This window comes from Kogia breviceps, chromosome 17, assembly GCF_026419965.1.
Source record: "Kogia breviceps isolate mKogBre1 chromosome 17, mKogBre1 haplotype 1, whole genome shotgun sequence".
Classification (NCBI taxonomy): Eukaryota; Metazoa; Chordata; class Mammalia; order Artiodactyla; family Physeteridae; genus Kogia; species Kogia breviceps.
Genome location: NC_081326.1, coordinates 24406860 through 24421410, shown reverse-complemented (window position 1 = coordinate 24421410; position 14551 = coordinate 24406860). Strand labels below are relative to the sequence as shown.

Here is a 14551-nt window from a genome sequence, read left to right as displayed (position 1 = left end):
AAACAAAAAAATAGACAACAACAAAAACCCATTGAAAAATGGGCAGGGGATTTGAATAGAGATGTTTCCAAAGAAGATATATGGATGGTCAACAGACACATGAAAAGGTGTTCAACATCACTGATCATTAAGGAACTACAAATGAAAACACAATGAAATATTACCTCACACCTGTCAGAATGGATATCCTCAAAAAGACAATAAATAACAAGTGTTGATGATGATATAGAAAGAAGGGAATGCTTATGCACTGTTTCTGGGAATGTGAATTGGTGCAGCCACTGTGGTATACACTATGGGAGCTCTTCAAAGAAACGGAAATAGAACGATCATACAATTCAGCAATTCCACTTCTGTGTATTTATCTGAATAAAATGAAAACACTAATTTGAAAATATATATGCACTCCTATGTTTATCATATATATGCAATAAAATATTTCTCAGCCATAAAAAATAATGGAATTTTGCCTTTTGTGACAACATGGGTGGACCTAGGGAATACTATGTTAAGTGAAATGAGGCTGACAGAGAGAAAGACAAATACTGTAAAATTTCACTTATATATGGATTCTAAGTAAACAACAAAATTTTAAAAATTAACGAACATAACAAGACAAAAACAGAATCATAGTTACAAGGAAAAAACATTTGGTTGCCAGAAAGGAGGGGTGTGGGGGGGTGAGTAAAATAGGTGAGGGGAATTAGCAGGTGCAATTTCTAGTTATAAAATAAATGAATCAAAGAGGCAAAATGTACATTGTGTGGAATATTGTCAATATTACATAATATCATTGTATGGTGATGATGGTGGTCAAAAGGTACAAAATTTCCATTATAAAATAAACAGGTAGTAGAGATGTAATGTGCAACATGATTAATAAAATTAACACTGCTGCATGTTATATATGAAAGCTGTTAGGAGAGTAAATCCTAAGAGTTCACATAATATATTTTCTTCATCTTAAAGTTGTATCTTTATGAGATGATCAACGTTCAGTAAACTTAATGTAGCACTCATTTCATAATGTATGTAAGTCATATCGTTATACTGTACACTTCAAACTTTTACAGTGCTGTAAGTCAATTATATCACAATAAAAATGGAAGAAGTCCTCTTAGGATGAAAAGAGAAGATACACAGTGGAAGAAGCAGATATTTGCACAACACATATCTGACAAAAGACTAGTGTCAAGAACATGTTAAGACCTTTCGAAACTCACTAGTAAAAAAAGGAACAAAAGCAAAAAAAAAAAAAAACTTTAAAATTAGAAACAAGACATAAAAGATATTTTATTGAAGAGGACATACAGATGAAAATAAAGCACATAAAAGAGGTTCTTCTTTATTAGCAATTAGAGTAATGCAAATTAAAACCAAAATGAGATATCACTACATAACTATCAGGATGGATTTTTTAAAAAAGTGATGGCAAAGATGCAAAGAAACTAGATTGTGAATGCTTTGCTAATTGTATGCTGTATAGTGCAGCCACTCCAGTAAAACAGTTTGGCAGTTTCTTTATTTTTCTTCAGTTTTATTGAGGACTTACTGTTTTACCAAATACAGCATGTGATTAATATAAATAGTTTGATCATATGTATAAGTTCTTATTACCATCACCACAATCAAGGTAATAAACATATCCATTACTTCCAAAAGTTTCCTTGTATACCTTTGGGGAGTTGGGATTGTTTTTGTTTCTTTTTCTTTTTTCTTTTGGGGTAAGAGCATTTAATATGAGATCTACTCTCTTAAAGAAAATTTAAGTGCACAATATCTTATTGCTAATTATAGGGAGTTTTATATGAAATTAATATACTACTACTATACAATCCAACAAATGCACTATTAGGCATTTATACCAATTAAAGACTTAGACTCACACAAATATCTGTGCATGAATGTTTATAGCTATTTTATTCATAATAATTAAAAACTGAAAACAATTCAGCTGTCCTTTAACAGGTAATGATTATACAAACTATGATGTGTCAAACCATAGAATACTATTCAACAATAAAAACAAGTGAATTATTGATATATGCAGCATCCTGGCTGAAACTCCAAAGAATCATGTTAAGTGTAAAAAGCCAGTCTCAAAGGGTTACATACTATATGATTCCATTCATGTAAGATTCTGGAAATGACAAAATTATAGAAATGGATGACAATTTTGTGGATATCAGGGTTTAGAGGAGATAGAAGCAGGAAGAAAAAGAGTATTAAAGGCAACATGAAACATCTTTATGGTAATGGAAATATTGTGTAACTTGACTGTATCATTTCAATATCCCTCTTGTGAAATTACATTTTGTGCATGTAAATTTACAATTGTCTCAAGATTAAGAAAAAATGTTAAACCATGCCTCCTATATGTGCCTGCTATGAAAACATGTATCTCGTGCAATAGGAATCAATAAAGTTTGCCCTTCCTCCCCAATACATATCCAATTCAGCCACAGGTTCCAACAAAGTGTCTGTTTGTCTAATTGTCAGTTTGTTCTTCTCTCTGAGACATGTAGCTTTTTCTCATATGTTTTTAATTCAGCTATGTATTTAAAATAGTTTTTGTTTTATCTTATTCATCATGTCAGGTATCTGTAATAAGATTTTCTCCACATTATTGTAGCCCTGTAGATTGCTGGATTTAGACAGCTATGACCCTTTTCTACTGGAATTATTTCTTATACAATTGAATTTAGAGCAAAATAAACTTCCAAGGATATGAGTATTCGTCACTGAAGTTAGGATACTATATTTTTTCCTATTTTTCTCAGCTTTACTTGGAAATGATACTTTATTGTTGCTATAAATATATGATAGAGATATATCATAAAAATTCTCAATTTCCCATTCAAAGTTTCAAGAACTCATGTCAAATTCATGATAAATATTCCAATCAAAAAAGGTTAAAACATTCATTTGTGATCCACCAGAGGGCAGACAGCAGAAACGAGAAGAACCACAATCCTTCAGCCTGTGGAACAAAAACCACATTCACAGAAAGATAGACAAGATGAAAAGGCAGAGGGCTATGTACCAGAAGAAGGGACAAGATAAAACCTCAGAAAAACAACTAAATGAAGTGGAGATAGGCAACCTTATAGAAAAAGAATTCAGAATAATGATAGTGAAGATGATCCAGGACCTCGTAAAAAGAATGGAGGCAAAGATCAAGAAGAGGCAAAAAATGTTTAACAAAGACCTAGAAGAATTAAAGAACAAACAAAGAGAGATGAAAATTACAATAACTGAAGTGAAAACTATACTAGAAGGAATCAATAGCAGAATAACTGAGGCAGGATAATGGGTAAGTGATGTGGAAGACAGTATGGTGGAATTCACTACTGCAGAAGAGAATAAAGAAAAAAGAATGAAAAGAGGTGAAGACAGCCTAATAGAACTCTGGGGCAACATTAAATGCAAAAACATTCACATAATAGGGGTCCTAGAAGGAGAAGAGAGAGAGAGAAAAGACCAGAGAAAATATTTGAAGAGATTGTAGTCGAAAATTTCCCAAACATGGGAAAGGAAATAACCACCCAAGTCCAGGAAGCACAGTGAGTCCCATACAGGATAAACCCAAGGAGAAACATGCTGAGACATGTAATCATATTGTAATCACACAGTAATCAAATTGGCAAAAATTAAAGGCAAAGAAAAATTATTGAAAGCAGCAAGGGAAAAATGACAAATAACATACAAGGGAACTCCCATAAGGTTAACACCTGATTTCTCAGCAGAAACTCTAAAAGTCACAAGGGAGTGGCATGATATACTTAAATTGATTAAAGGGAAAAACCTACAACCAAGATTACACTACCCAGCAAAGGATCTCATTCAGATTCAATGGAGAAATCAAAAGCTTTACAGACAAGCAAAAGCTAAGAGAATTCAGAACAACCAAACCAGCTCTACAATAAATGCTAAATGAACTTCTCTAAGTGGGAAACACAAGAGAAGAAAAGGACTTACAAAAACAAACCTAAAATAATTAAGAAAATGGTCACAGGAACATATATATTGATAATTACCTTAAAAATGAATGGATTAAATGCTCCAACCAAAAGACACAGGCTTGCTGAATGGATACAAAAACAAGACCCATATATATGCTGTCTACAAAAGACCCACTTCTGACCTAGGGACACATACAGACTGAAAGTGAGGGGATGGAAAAAGATATCCGATGAAAATGGAAATCAAAAGAAAGCTGGAGAAGCTATACTCATATCATATAAAATAGACTTTAAAATGAAGAATGTTAAAAGAGACAAGGAAGGAAACTACACAATGATCAAGGGATCAATCCAACAAGAAGATATAACAATTATAAATATATATGCACCCAACATAGTAGCACCCCATTACATAAGGCAACTGTTAACAGCTATAAAAAAGGAAATAGACAGTAAGAAAATAATATTGGGGGACTTTAACACCTCACTTACAGCAATGGACAGATCATCCTAAATGAAAATAAATAAGGCAACAGCAACTTTAAATTACACAATAGAACAGATAGATTTAATTGATATTTATACGACATTCCATCCAAAAACAGCAGAAAACACTTTCTTCTAAAGTGTGCACAGAACATTCTACAGGATAGATCACATCTTGGGTCACAAATAAAGCCTCAGGAAATTTAAGAAAATTGAAATCATGTCAAGTATCTTTTCTGACCACAATGCTATGAGATTAGAAATGAATACAGGGAAAAAAATGTAAAAAAAAAAAAAAAAAAAACAAACACATGGAGGCTAAACAATACATTACTAAATAGCCAAGAGATCACTGAAGAAATCAAAGAGGAAATCAAAAATACCTGAGAAAAATGACAATGAAAACACGATGATCCAAAACCTATGGGATGCAGCAAAAGCAGTTCTAAGAAGGAAATTTATAGCTCTACAAGCCTACCTCAAGAAACAAGAAAAATCTCAATTAAACAGTCTAACCTTACACCTAACGGAACTAGAGAAAGAAGAATAAACAAAACCCAAAGTTAGCAGAAGGAAAGAAATCATAAAGACCAGAGCAGAAATAAATGAAATGGAAACAAAGAAAACAATAGCAGAGATCAATAAAACTAAAAGCTGGTTCTTTGAGAAGATAGACAAAATCGATAAGCCATTAGACAGACTCATCAAGAAAAAGAGGGAGAGGACTCAAATCAATAAAATCAGAAATGAAAAGGAGAAGTTACAACAGACACTGCAGAAATACAAAGTATCCTAAGAGACTACTACAAGCAACTCTATGCCAATAAAATGGACAACTTGGAAGAAATGGACAAATTCTTAGAAAGGTATAATCTCCAAGTCTGAACCAGGAAGAAACAGAAAATATGAACAGACCAATCACAAGTAATGAAATTGATACTGTGATTAAAAATCTTCCAACAAACAGCAGTCCAGGACCATATGGGTTCACAGGTGAATTCTATCAAATATTAGAGAAGAGCTAACACCTATCCTTCTCAAACTCTTCCAAAAAATTGCAGAGGAAGGGACTCTCCCAAACTCATTCTATGAGGCCACCATCACCCTCATACCAAAACCAGACAAAGATACTACAAAAAAAGAAAATTACAGACCAATATCACTGATGAATATAGATGCAAAAATACTAGCAAACAGAATCCAAGAACACATTAAAAGGATCATACAACATGATCAAGAAGAATTTATCCCAGGGATGCAAGGATTCTTCAATATATGCAAATCAATCAATGTGATACACCATATTAACAAAGTGAAGAATAAAAACCATATGATCATCTTAATAGATGCAGAAAAAGCTTTTGACAAAAGTCAACACCGATTTATGATAAAAACTCTCCAGAAAGTGGGCATAGAGGGAACCTACCTCAACCTAATAAAGGTCATACACAACAAACTCACAGCAAACATCATTCTCAATGGTGAAAAATTGAAAGCATTTCCTCTAAGATCAGGAAAGAGGCAAGGATGCCTACTATCACCACTATTATTCAACATAGATTTGGAAGTCCTAGCCATGGCAATCAGAGTAGAAAAAGAAATAAAACTGGACAGCTATATGTAAAAGAATGAAATTAGAACACTCCCTAACACCATACACAAAAATAAACTCAAAATGGATTCATGACCTAAATGTAAGACTGGACACTATAAAACTCTTAGAGGAGAACATTGGAAGAACACTCCTTGTCATAAATCACAGCAAGATCTTTTTTGATCCATCTCCTAGAGTAATGGAAATAAAAACAAATGGGACCTAATGAAACTTCAAAGCTTTTGCACAACAAAGGAAACCATAAACAAGATGAAAAAACAACCCTTAGAATGGGAGAAAATATTTGCAAATGAGTCAATGGAAAAAGGATTAATCTCCAAAATATATAAACAGCTCATGGAGCTCAATAGTAAAGAAGCAAACAACCCAATCCAAAAATGGGCAGAAGACCTAAATAGACATTTCTCCAAAGAAGACATAAAAATGGCCAAGAAGCACACGATAAGCTGCTCAATATCACTAATTATTAGATAAATGCAAATCAAAACTACAATGATGTATCACCTCACACCAGTTAGAATGGGCATCTTCTGAAAATCTAGAAACAACAAATGCTGGAGTGGGTGTGGAGAAAAGGGAACTGTCTTGCACTGTTTGTGGGAATATAAATTGATACAGCCATTATGGAGAACAGTATGGAGGTTCCTTATAAAACTAAAAATAGAATTACCATAGGATCAGCAATCCCACTATGGGGCATATACCCAGAGAAAACCATAATTCAAAAAGACACATGTACCCCAATGTTTTTTGCAGCACTATTTACAATAGCTACGTCATGGAAGCAGCCTAAATGCCTTTCACACATGAATGGATAAAGAAGTTGTGTTACATATATACAATGGAATATTACTCAACCATTAAAAGGAATGAAATTGAGTCATTTGTTTGTTTGCTTTTTTTTTTTTTTGCGTTACGTAGGCCTCTCACTGTTGTGGCCTCTCCCGTAGCGGAGCACAGGCTCCGGACGCGCAGGCTCAACGGCCATGGCTCACGGGCCCAGCCGCTCCACGGCATGTGGGATCTTCCCGGACCGGGGTACGAACCCGTGTCCCCTGCATCGGCAGGCGGACTCTCAACCACTGCGCCACCAGGGAAGCCCGAGTCATTTGTTGATACATGAATGGATCTAGAGACTGTCATACAGAGTGAAGTAAGTCAGAAAGAGAAAAACAAATATCGCATATTAATGCATGTACATGGAACCTAAATAAATGGTACAGATGAACCAGTTTGCAGGGCAGAAGTTGAGATACAGATGTGGAGAACAAACATATGGACACCAAGGGGTGAAAACCAAGGTGGGGTGGGGATGATGGTGTGCCGGATTGGGCGATTGGGATTGACATGTATACATTGATGTGTATAAAATTGATGACTAATAAGAACTTGTTGTATAAAATAACAAAACAAAACTAATACTAAACTTTCTTTGGGTAATTTGTATGGAAATATGTTAATATAAATGTTTCAGACATTACATGAAATTTCTAAAAATCTTATATGTTCTGGTATAATGTTATGTCATAATTCTAGTTATTACTTTAAAATGTATATCTCAGAAATCACTAAATTTCCTTGTCAATTGCATTATTATGAACTTTCATCAAATCTTTAACTGTGGTCATTTTTAAGTCTTTTGTCATTTACAGACAGTTCCGGGTGTACTCTGCTGCTTTTGCAAAAATGTTCCTATAAAAAGGTTACATCTTCAAGGAATTCATGGAAAAGACTCTGACAAGTACAGGTTTCTGGTAACTGAATCTACTGATGCACTGAATGAATAAGCATTTTCAGAACTCTAATGGAAAACTGATGAATTCATAAAAGTGTTAACAAAAGATCAAGATGAAATAAAAATTAATTACATGGGACTGAGTGAACTGATGAGGATGATTATAATTTTTCTCACTCTCTGTTTGAATAAAACAAAAAAATGTGAAAAAACAACATTCATTTGTGAGTTTCAGAAAGTACTCATCTTCTGTATCTGTCATTAAAAGAAAAAGAAGGTTGATCTTGGTGAATTGAATTTACCAGTTTTTCAAAAAAGATAGAAATGGGGAAAAATAATTTAGTGTACAGAATTGAACATATTTGAACTTCTTTTAAAAGTATGTAAATGTTATGATGCTTTTCCAAAGTATTATTAATAAATATAATGGTAGTTTGAAAGATATGAAAGTTTGTACTTTAAACTTACCCTAATCTAATACATACCAAATTCAAGTACATTTCCTTTCAAAATACACCTGAAAATTATTATATGTTTCCATTTCCATGCTAGAATATTAATAGAACAAAATAAGTAAGACAATGTTCAGATGAATATTCTAATTATTTTGCCCAACCCTATCCTAGAAGCTGTGGAGGCATTAAAAGGTTCAAAAGATCTACTCTAAAAAGCTCCATGATACTAGTATAAAAAAGACATTAACCTTGCAATGTATCGATTTAATGATCAGATGATATTTATGCTATGATTCAAGTGTAATATTCATAAGGTGCTTGAAAGTTTATTTGGAATCTTGATATGTCTAGATATAAAATATTCATTTATATTATTTACATAAAGATTATAATGATATCATGGTCTTAATGAACTTGTTTTAATAGGTTTACTCTCTATCCTTTGAACTTTTAAGCACCCCTCTTAAACCAAAAATATTTGAACAGCAAGAAAATATATTGAGTTCTTGTGTTCTAGACGAAAGCTTGTCCTCAAAGACAAAAATGCATACTTTCTGTCCTTAAGGAGCTTATAGATGATTGAAGAGCCTAGAAGAGTCATTTCATTTTTCCTCTACTGTGTATCACTCAGAGTCCTGGTTGATATAAGCTAAAAATGGCTATTTGGAGGAAAATTTAAGAAAATTACTATTTACACAAGTTTGGACAAGGTGGAGGGAATCTACAAGAAGTAATACATTGAAACCCAGAAGTTGTTAACCTGCTAGGCTTCAAGCCAGGGTAAGGAGAGAAGCAGCACCTGGAATCCACGGTCAGGGAGAGCTGTGTGGAGAGGGCTGCCTGACCTGAAGCTTTTGCTACTCACTAGGGGACTCAGCCAGGCTACTGCAATCTTGCCTGCATGCAGGAATTAGAGAAATACATTTCCAGATCTCACTCTCCTTCCTCCCGAAGGCTGAACCCAGTGAAGAGCCAGAGGGCAAAAAAGTCCACCAATGTAATTCCTACAGATCAATATCTCATGGCACAAAGTAGGGAGAGGAAAAGGTGGAGAGTGGATCTAGGGGTGGTTGGCAAGGATATCCAGGCCTCACGGTGATGTATTAATGACCTTAATATGCTTTGATTAGTAAAGATAACTGTGCTTGATTCAAAAGTAAGAGTAGCTTTATGGGTATCTGGGGTCTCCCTGTATTCTATTTACTTCTCCTTAACCAATATTCAACACTTCATTATATACAAAACCAGATTTAGGATTTCTGGTCTGAACTAAAATAATTCAATTTCACTTCCCTTATTTTTAAAATCGAGACAAAAATTATATCTGGGTTTTGTTATTTTAAGGTCAAAATCAAATGAGGTAAAATATGTAATATATTCATTGCATCATTTACTTCACCCAGTTCTTCCATCATAGAACTAAAAGAATGCAGTCTAATATTAATAAACGATAGCACCATTAAGAATTAAGTAGGGGCTTCCCTGGTGGCACAGTGGTTGAGAATCCCCCTGCCGATGCAGGGGACACGGGTTCGTGCCCCGGTCCGGGAAGATCCCACATGCTGTGGAGCGGCTGGGCCCGTGAGCCATGGCTGCTGAGCCTGCGCGTCCGGAGCCTGTGCTCCACAACGGGAGAGGCCACAACAGTGAGAGGCCCGCCTAGCACACACACACACACAAAAAGAATTAAGTAAATTAAGCTATCAGCAAGTATATCAAAGAGAGATGATCTTTGAATTAAATGCTCTTCCCTTTCTACACAGGAATAATATTCAGTTCACTCAAACTCATTTTGTCTGGTTGATATTTTGCTGTATCTCAAGGTCAAGTTCATTGACAAATAATTTATCTTACCGAGAATTATTAAATTTGAAGCTGGTTATCATTAAAATCAAGAATTGTATGACATTTGGTTTTGAAGAAGGAACAATATATGGGAAATATCAAACGTTGGATAAAAGTCCTCTGTTAAATAACTTCAAGAGCTTGAAATAAAAATTTATAATTATAACTTTCAAAAATGTAAATTCAGAAGGCCAAAATGGACTACGGTAGCATAAAACAATGTTATTAAATGTTTATTTCTGGATTCAATGCAGTCAGTGCACTAGTTTGTTTTTAATGTGAATGTAATGCAGGTTATTTTTTATTAAATGTAGATGTTAGAGAGCCAACACACACACACACACACACACACACACACACACACACACACACACACACACACACACATATCTTAACAATATTAGAGTTGAGGGATATTAATATATTTTTTCAAATTTTCAAATTAATGACTAAATTGCCATAGAATCAAAAGAGAGTAAAAATGTTTACAAGTTTAAAAAATCTCATTTATCTTTTTATTTTCATGGGGCTTGTAAAATATGAAAATTACTAATGCTATTTAAACATTTCCAGAAATAAATACATAGAATTTCATTTTATTTTTTTCTGTCATGCATTTGGGTAGTTTGGTATTTCAATTATTTCTGACATGTTATATGCCAACTAATATCTTGCAAAACTTGCCTGGAATATTACATTTTTCCTTAGGCTTTTTCATTTTGTTTTATTACTCATTTTCATTCCCCAAAGTATTTAACATCTATAGTGCTATAACTGCAATTTAAAAGGAATCCATTTGTGACAATAAGAATAATCAATTCTTGTATTTGAACAAATTTAAAACTTTAAAAGCATTTCCATTTCAAATAAATGTTTTATACTATTGTTATAATGAAATATTTTATGTATTATAATTTTCTTCTGCCACAAGTAATTCTAATTAACCCAGGAATCTACATTATTGCTTTCAATTCAATTTTTTCATTGTTCTTTTTTATAAAATTTATTCTCTCCTACAAACAATTTGCCTGGTCTTTTTAAAATACATGTTGTCTCTTCCATATTTCTACCTTTCTACTATGGCTATTTCTACCTTTCTACTATGGATAAGAAAAATATTATCCATAAGATTGTAGTTTTTCTCCCTTTCCTTTTGATTATATGTTAGAAAGTGTGGGGGTTTTTGGTGTTTTTTTTTAAATCTATAGATCACCTACTATCTTCCCTTTCTATAATTTTTTCATTAACCCAAAAAGTTATGTTATTTCCAACCAGAGGCATTGCTTTTGTTTATGTTTTTTTTGTTGTTGTTGTTCTGAATATGTTTATATTTAAATATGTCTCAGATAATAAAATAGAAAGAATGCTTCATCTGATGTGAGAGTGGGAACAAAGTCTTTCTAAAGTGTTGCCCCAGGCACTGTGGGTTTCTGGCAGGGGATCTCTGGGACTGGTGTCATCATTCCTTTTTTCCTAGCTGCCTGGGGCTGCACTTTCTTTGATAAGATTCTGCCTCTGTGCCCTGAGTTGGGGCCTCTCCTCCTAGGGGCTGCTGGAGGGGTGCTTCTCTTGAGTTGGAAATTAACCAGTTTGGGTTCCCCAGGACCCACGGTCACACTCACTGTCTCTGGGTCAAACATGGGTGCTGTGGCAATGACAGTGTAGGTCCCTGGAAGCAGCAGCTGGAAGTAATCTCCTAGGGGCTGCTGGAGGGGTGCTTCTCTTGAGTTGGAAATTAACCAGTTTGGGTTCCCCAGGACCCACGGTCACACTCACTGTCTCTGGGTCAAACATGGGTGCTGTGGCAATGACAGTGTAGGTCCCTGGAAGCAGCAGCTGGAAGTAATCTCCTAGGGGCTGCTGGAGGGGTGCTTCTCTTGAGTTGGAAATTAACCAATTTGGGTTCCCCAGGACCCACGGTCACACTCACTGTCTCTGGGTCAAACATGGGTGCTGTGGCAATGACAGTGTAGGTCCCTGGAAGCAGCAGCTGGAAGTAATCTCCTAGGGGCTGCTGGAGGGGTGCTTCTCTTGAGTTGGAAATTAACCAGTTTGGGTTCCCCAGGACCCACGGTCACACTCACTGTCTCTGGGTCAAACATGGGTGCTGTGGCAATGACAGTGTAGGTCCCTGGAAGCAGCAGCTGGAAGTAATCTCCATGTCACCTGAAGTGACATCTTGGTTAATCCCACTGACAGAAATGACAGCATCCTCAAGATTATTATACTTCTCATCCTGTACCATTCCCCTTATGCCTTGGTGTACCTGTTCCAAGAATTGAATTTGGGCTTCCTGATTACCCAGCCACTCGTGAGGTAACTTGCCGTGGAAACTTGTCACAACTCAGTTCCAGCGTGACCTCAAAACAATTGGTATGGAGGTAAAGTCCTGCATTCCCTTGCTGAGATAATACCAGGAAGTCCCATTGGCGATGCCATCTGGGAAGTAATCCCCACAATTCCAACCTTGGTGCATCCAGCCATTGTGCATAGGAGTAGACCTTGGCCACCTTCTGGAAAATAGTGTCATCAGGCGTGGTGGTATTGGCAGTGTGGCAGAAACCTTGGACCCGGTACTCAAGGGACTCGTCATATGAGTAATTGGTCACCACTGCCCCTCCATGGAGATTGGCTGAAAGGACAAACTTGAAGGAGTGGATCCACTGGATCACTGCCTGGGTCTCAGGTTCCACCTGATTTTTCCAATTGTCTGGAAGGGTCAAGTGGTGGTTGGGGCCTCCACTCTTCTCATTGCAGTAGATGTAGGTATTGAGATCCTTTTCCCCCTTCTTTCCAGACCAAGGGGAAACAAACTTCTTCGGCAAGGGCTACACGTACGGCGCCCAGCTGCAGAAGCGCTGGCCAGGCCAGGAGCGCCTCTACCCGTTCGGCGACTTGGATGAGATCCCTGAGTGGGTGCAGCAGCTGGTGATCCAGAAGCTGGTGGAGCACCGCGTCATCCCTGCGGGCTTCCTCAAGAGCGCCGTCATCAAAGACTACCAGCCCGGCGGCCGCATCGTGTCTCACGCGGACCCCATCCACATCTTCGAGTGCCCCACCGTGTCCGTGTCCTTCTTCAGCGACTCCGCACTCTGCTTCAGCTGCAAGTTCCAGTTCAAGCCTATCCGTGTGTCAGAGCCCGTGCTTTCCCTGCCAGTGTGCAGGAGGAGCATGACTGTGCTCGGTGGATATGCTGCTGATGAAATCACTCACTGCATCAGGCCTCAGGACATCAACAAGCACAGAGCAGTCATCATCCTCAGGAAAACAGGTTTAGGTTTACAGAAAGTTGTGAAGATAGCAGAGAGTTCTCCGTTCCCCCTCCTGGACGAGATGCACCCTGGTTGGAAACAAAGTCCCTGAGCAGCTCCGTGTTACCACCCAGCTATGCTTCAGATCATCTGTCGGGAAACAACAGGGACCCCGCTCTGAAACCCAAGCGGTCCCACCGCAAGGCAGACCCTGACGCTGCCCACAGGTCTCAGATCCTGGAGATGGACAAGGAGGAGAACCGGCGCTCGGTGCTGCTGCCCACGTACCGGCGGAGGGGCAGGTTCAGCTCAGAGAACCTCTGGCTCAAGTCATACGAGCCCGGGGAGGACTGCTCGGAGGTGGCGGGCATCCCCGCCCCCAAGGTGAAGATGCAGCAGCATTGAGGCCTGAGCCTCCAGGACTCGGCTTGATCCTCACTAGCTGGCCCTCCTTTTGTTTCGTTTTGAGGTTTTTTTTTTTTTTTTTTTTTTTTTTTTTTTTCTTTTCTTTTCTTTTTTTGATTCTTATATTAAAAAAACAAAACAAAACAAAACAAAAAACGACAGCTTCAGTCTGCCACAGCTTCACTCCCTGATCCAACGCAGTGTTCATCGGGGGGGCCACATGTTCCCTCCTCTCCATGCACTTCTCTTGTACAGGTGATGAACCTCTGACCTGAGACTGTAGTTATTTACTTTTAAAAACATTTTGTACCTTGTTCTAGTTTTTGAATTTCTTCCTATTACTTTAGGATGATATCAACAACATCTTTCTCCAGTCATTCAATTCTAATTCTTTAAGTATAGCTTTCAATGATACTTCTTTGGAAATTTCTTTCCTGTAGTTCTTATTAGGTCTTTAATATTTAGTTTCTACATTGTACTTCCCATTGTTGTTTCTCTCAGTTTGTATATTCAGTGTTTTAAAACCTCTCTCCATAGCAGAGTTCTCACTTCTCGCTTGGATATTAACACAGCTTGTATTGAAAAAGAGAAATTCGCTGTTCCTAAATATCTTTACACTTTTCTCTTTTTTTTTTTAACATCTTTATTGGAGTATAATTGCTTTACAATGGTGTGTTAGTTTCTGCTTTATAACAAAGTGAATCAGTTATGCCTATACAGATATCCCAATATCTCTTCCCTCTTGCATTTCCCTCCCTCCCAACAGAAAAATCTGGTGGATAAGGCTGGATCTTGTC

The 14551-nt window shown here is 36.8% G+C and overlaps 2 pseudogenes; one reads left to right on the top strand and one right to left on the bottom strand.

Moving 5' to 3' along the window:
• The first annotated feature begins 10155 nt into the window (after positions 1-10155).
• On the top strand, positions 10156-13754 carry LOC131743774 (RNA demethylase ALKBH5 pseudogene; annotated as a pseudogene).
• On the bottom strand, positions 11441-12899 carry LOC131744177 (carboxypeptidase N catalytic chain-like; annotated as a pseudogene).
• Positions 13755-14551: the final 797 nt, after the last annotated feature.